Source organism: Chinchilla lanigera, unplaced genomic scaffold (assembly GCF_000276665.1).
Source record: "Chinchilla lanigera isolate Chin_1 unplaced genomic scaffold, ChiLan1.0 scaffold00114, whole genome shotgun sequence".
NCBI classification, from domain to species: domain Eukaryota; kingdom Metazoa; phylum Chordata; class Mammalia; order Rodentia; family Chinchillidae; genus Chinchilla; species Chinchilla lanigera.
The window spans coordinates 1,884,889-1,890,991 of record NW_004955515.1 but is presented as its reverse complement, the minus strand read 5'-3'; the positions used below and the strand labels follow the sequence as shown (position 1 = coordinate 1,890,991).

The 6,103-nt window shown below is 34.2% G+C and overlaps 1 long non-coding RNA gene across 1 annotated transcript in view; it reads left to right on the top strand.

Moving 5' to 3' along the window:
* Nucleotides 1-5,751, top strand: part of LOC102014816 — a 92,789-nt gene extending 87,038 nt beyond the window's left edge. The window contains exon 7 of the long non-coding RNA XR_264520.2: nt 5,580-5,751. This is a non-coding gene — a long non-coding RNA (uncharacterized LOC102014816). The remainder of the gene's footprint in view (nt 1-5,579) is intronic.
* Nucleotides 5,752-6,103: the final 352 nt, after the last annotated feature.

The window sequence follows — 6,103 nt, the reverse complement described above, 5'->3', positions numbered from 1 at the left end:
TTGAAGATAACAATATGTATTATAACAACCACTGTAAATTTAATGTTCTGGTTTTGTTTTGTATGTATTTTGCTCTTGATCTTTTGTTTACTATTCTCTTTAAAATAAAAAAGATGTCTAATTCTGTATCATGGAGTTTTTAACATATTGTGGGATTTTGTGGTACATAGGTATTTGTATAATATTTATGATTTTAATTATTTTTGCCTAAAAACTTTAAAACAATATAATAATATAACAATATACTTACAACAATATAAAATATTAAGAATGTTAATTCAAACATATTAAAAGATATTAAATTGAAATAAAGTACAGTATGTATTTCATAAGTGGATGAATACCATACTGTACACAATGGAAATGCAGTACTCTACTTCTGCTTGCGCAAGTTTGTCAACGTGAGATTTTACATGACACTCTATTGGTTGATGAAATGGAAGGTGACCAGCCACAGCACTGTGTTCTGTATCCTTGGTGCTGATTGGCTCAGTGACCAAAGCATTGATCTGTTTGCTCTCCTGCACTTTGCCTATACATACGTTCAGCATCTCTCCTTGTTCACTTCACATGGAGTACCCATATTGAAGTTTACATGTTCTTAAAATTACATAGGTTTAGTAGTGTAGAAAGTGTTTAAGAGCATATTAAGTGCTTATAAGAGTGTGGGAAAGGTTAGTAAGAGAGTGGGAAAGGTTTATAGGAGTGTGGGAAGTGTTTATAAAGCCTTAAAATATATATAAATAATAAAAAACATAAAGCTGCTATTTCACAGATTTTCACCTATCACAGGAGTCTCTGGAACATAACTCCTGTGATAGGTGAGGGATCACTGTACATGTTTTCTCTGCTTTTGTTTTCTAGAAAAGATTGAAAGTAATTTATGTAAATTCTTTCTAAAATATTGGGTAGAATTCAAAAATGAAAAGATCTTCTTGTGCTTCATTTATAAATTATAAACTATTGATTCAATGTGTTTAACAGGACTATTCAGGTTATCCACTTCAACCTGTATGAGTTTAAGAGGTTCCTGTCTTCCGAGAAACTGATCCAGTTGCTCTTGGTTAGCAAATACTATCAAAAACTGTTTCTTGATTATTTTCACTGTTTCCCTAGGTTTGGTCTTGATAATTCTCCTTCATCACTGGCATTAATTGTTTGTGTCATTTGTCTTTTCTTTCTTAGATAATCTGATTACAGGTCTATCAATTTAAATCACCCTTCAGAACTAGGTTTTCCTTTAATTTTTCTCTAGTTTCAAATTGTAATGATCTTTGCTCTAATTATTAAGCTTTATTTTATTTTGCTTATTTTAAGCTTAGCTTGCATTTTTTTCTTTAGTTACTGAAGATGGAATTGGAGGTTATTGGTTTTAGATCTTCCTTCTTTTTCTGGAATAGTATATACATTCAATGTCATGTATTACTCTCTGAGTTCAAGTTTTGATTTATTTTTATTTACTTCAAACTGTTTTAAATTTCTCTGAAGACAACTTCTTTGGCCCCTGTGTCATCTCTAAATAACATAGAAGTATGCTCTTTCTTCCGTAGATAGTTGAGAGTTCTCCAGCCACCTCTTAATTATTAATTTGTACTGTCTGTTGTGACCATGGAGTATAGTTTGCTAATTTCTATTCACTTATTAAGGACATGAATAAAAGGTCTTTTTATGTTCAGAATATCATCAGTTTCAATGAATGTCTCATATGGTCTTGAAAAGCATTTATATTCTGCTGCTGGCAGTTGGAGTGCTTGATCAATTAGATCAAATAGATTAAGTGATAGTGTTCTGGGAAAAATCCAGGACCAAAAGGAAAATGCTCCACATCAAGGAGTGTGGAAGATGACTTTAATGTACAATTAATGGACTAATGGGAACCAGTTCCAGATCATCAGCCCAGAGTCAGCTTTGAATTACCTCTCTGATTTTAATTGAACAATTTATAATTAAATTTCATCTCTTCCTTTGGTATATCAGATATATTTTTTAAAAGAATTAATAGTTTTGTCTGATATCTACAGTGTGCATTTTTAGTATTTGAAATTCCTTGTCAAATAGTAGTATACTACTGCATATCTAGTGTGGTCTTATAATACAGTATTATAATTTCTCCTTCTCTGGTATAAATACAGTATTTCCCCTTTTGCAAAGGGAAATACACTGCTTATAGTTGGTTATTACATGATTGGTTACTTGGATTATAAGAAGTCATAGGTTGTTAGGCAGATTTGTACTAAGTAAGTTTATTTAAAAGGAATTGTTTATCATTAGACAGGAACATTCTGGAAGGGAGGGGGCTTGAACAGAGTGGGTGGAGTTGAATGTGTCCTTGACTGGGCCAGTCTGTTCTGGGCATGAAGTGTAAAGTCCTTAAAGTAAGCTGAAATATAGCTAGATATATACATATTTTTAAGAAGGAAAACACAGATATTACAGCTGCATATGGTCAGATTGACTTAGCCTGGTATTTGTAAGAAACAGTTGGACACAGTCAAGGCTGACTGAGCTTAGTGGTCTAATTATGTGGCAAATAGGATGAGCATAGTCAGAGGCTATTGACTGATTCTTAATTTCTACTATAAGATTCTTATAAATTTTCCATTAATAAATTTGCCATTACAATAGCACTTTAAATTTAATCTATATCTCACTGATCTTCTGCCAGCTTTGTCTACTACATTATTGATAGGAGGATGCTTATGTCTTCAATAATAATACTGTTTGTCTACTTCTTTGAATTCTATTTGGTTTTGCCTCATGGCTTTTGACATTTTTTTATTAGGCACATCTAAGGTTATGTTATCTTCAAGAACTGACCCTTATGTTCAACAATCTTCTTTGTTCTGTAGTATTCTTTATCTGACTTAAAGTAACTACCAGAGTATTCATTGATCAATTTTAGTGCTGTATCTTTCTCTGCACTTTTATTTTTAAGCCTCTCTGAAGCTACACATTTAAAGTTGATTTCTTGCAGACAGCATACAGTTGGGTCTTGTTATTTTTGTCCTCTTAGAACAGCTGTGTTTTTTAATTGTGTATTGAGATAATTCAGGTTTAAAATGATTATTGATATACTAGAACTAATGTCTACTATGTACATATTTGCTTTCTGTTTGTTGAATTTGCTCATTACCTCTCTGATTTTAATTGAACAATTTATAATTAAATTTCATCTCTTCCTTTGGTATATCAGATATATTTTTTAAAAGAATTAATAGTTTTGTCTGATATCTACAGTGTGCATTTTTAGTATTTGAAATTCCTTGTCAAATAGTAGTATACTACTGCATATCTAGTGTGGTCTTATAATACAGTATTATAATTTCTCCTTCTCTCTCATCCTTATCATTAGTAACTTAGCTAAGTTTGTATATTTTAGATAAATTGATCATTGAGAAAAATAAAAGTATTATGGTTTGTGTCTGCATGTCCCCCCAAATCCTGCAGTCATGGGGCAGGCTTTTAGAGTTTTGATTCCTGGGTGTGAGTGCTACACTTCCCTAGGGTGGATAGCTTGCATATGTAAGGGAGAGAAAGAGGCTGTTGCCGCCATTCCTCCCTTTTGTGCTTGTGCCTTTGTTGTATTCTGCCTCCATGAACTGTAGCCCTCTGCCATGTGTCACTCTTCCTTGGAACCAGCCAAGTATGGACTGAAACCTCCACAAAGTATAAGCTAAATAAACTTTTCCTTCTTTAATTTTGGGCGTCAGGTATTTTGTCCTAGCAAGGAGAGAAAATTAACCAAGACAAAAAGGATACTGTTTCACCTATAGTTATTCATTATCTTATACTCTTTTTTTTCCATTTGATTGATCTGAGTAGTTTAACTGTATAATTTTCCTTTTGTCAGTATGAAGTAATTTTCAACATTTCCTGAAGGAAAGATGTACACAAGTGAAATCCTTGTTTTTGTTGTTCTGAAAAAGTCCTTATTTTCTTTGTCACTTTGAGGAAGACTTTTGCTGACTATAGACACCTTTAAAATTTTTTTCAAAAGGCTAAGATGTCTTGTTCAACTTTCATAATTATTGTTTGTTTTTTAGTGTCTTTCTACCTCTGTATTTCAGTCTGAAAAGTTTTTGTGGATCTATTTTTAAGCTCAATCAGCCTGTCTTCTGCAGTGTTGAGTTGAGTGATGAGCTCAAGAAAGGCATTCTTTATTTATGTTACACTGGTTTGGATTTCTAACATTTCCTTTAACTCTTTTTTTAGGGTTTCCTTCTGTCTGCTTACATTACTCATCTTGTCTTGTTTGGCATCTACTTTTTCATTTGACTCTTTATCATTTTAAACATAGTTAATTGAAAGACTGTCTCATGTTTGAGTTTGGGTATGATGACCACTTTGTCTCTTCATTTTACTATTTTTTTTCTTTGTAATTTTTGTTGAAAACTGAATGTGTTGTATCATGTAACAAGAACTAAGGGAAATAGACCTATAGTGTAATGTTTTGTGTCATTATTACAAGTAGATGTTAGAAATGTAGGCCATACTTGTCAGATCTGGAGGATTAAATTCCTTTTATTACCTCCTTGTCAATGTCAAGCTTTTGGCTGGTGCTGAGCTTTCCAGAGTATGCACTGTATGGTATACACTGTATGGCACTTGTTCAAATTGTTAAGTGTTAAGTTCCAAATTAAGGGAAGCTTCTTTGACACTCATTTCAGCTCTGTCCTTTCTCCCTTAGCTGCTGACATATGATTCTAACCCATGGGGAAGGTTTCTCACATCTATTCTTACCTCTCCCAAGGCCACACTTAGGAAATCACTAATGATCATTGGCCAATTGCTTACTCTTTCTTTTCCTTGCCAACATCTGGTCTTTTCCATGCCAATTATCCTCACAGAAATAAGTAGCAATTAGCTTTTGAGGTGAGTATAAATCTCAGTTCACAAACACATATCTGCAATAAATGAAATTATTTACTTTTAATAAATCACTCAATTGAATTTATATTGCAGTGCCTCATCTCATGAGGCCATGGAAAATCAATTTTGGCCCATGTCATGTTCTCTGTGCCCTCCCTGACCTTCACTAGCTCGGGTCTAATGGGCCCTTCAGTCCCCATCTGCATTCAGGACTCCTCTGGTGTAAGGCATACTGGTTTCTTCCTGGTTTTTCTGGGGACAAGGCTCCCTGGAAAAGCAGCTCTCAGTACACCTACTTCAGCCTTCAGTGATGATGCTCAGGGTCCTCCCTGTCCCAGAGGCAGGGCAGGGCTTGGCCTCCTTAGGTTTCTCCATCACCACTGCACCTCTGTCCCATTAGGATTTGTAGGACTTGGGATTACTTTTCCTTTTCTTGATTCTCACTACCCACCCATTCATTCAACAAACAGCTATTACCACTTGCCTAATATGTCCCAGCTTCTGCTGTCTCATGGTGTTTATATTCTAGTAGGGAAAAAAAAAAAACAATGAATGAACTTGAACACAATAAAATAGGATTGTGAAAGTGTTATGATGAACACAGTAAGCAATCATTTGATAAAACTTCTGTAATACTTGCTGGTAATGGGCAAATAATGTGAATGAATACCCAGGATGTGCTAGTCTGGTTCACTGACTTTCTTTTTCAGGCTCTCCCCACATGCAGTGACCCCAGAGTTGACTGATGCATGGATTACCACTTTGGGGGCCAGATAGGTAATGCAAATTATGTACTGATAAAGCAGTTCTATTAAAGTTGTACACAAAAATATTCAGAGGGTCATTAAGAAAAACTGGAAAATCAATAAAAAATGTCCATCAGTGGCAGCCACAGTAAAAATCTTGCTACTGAATACTATGTGTCCTTTCAAAAGACTATCACAGAGACCTCCATGTGCTTACTGATAAGACACAACCTCCAAAACACTATAGTTAGATGAAAAGCTAGTTTTAAATAAATATGCACATGCCATTCTTCTATTTTTAAAATTTGTTTTTCATTTTTGTACAAGTGTACTAAAAATCCTAAAATGTAAGATGTATGTCCATTTGCCAGTGTTGTCTTTGGAAAGTAGGAGGCAAGGCAAGCTGAGGACTGGAGATCATCTAAACCCTCTCATGCTTTGTTTGGCATGTGTGGAGATTTTTGGGATATTTATTTTAGGAGGAGAAT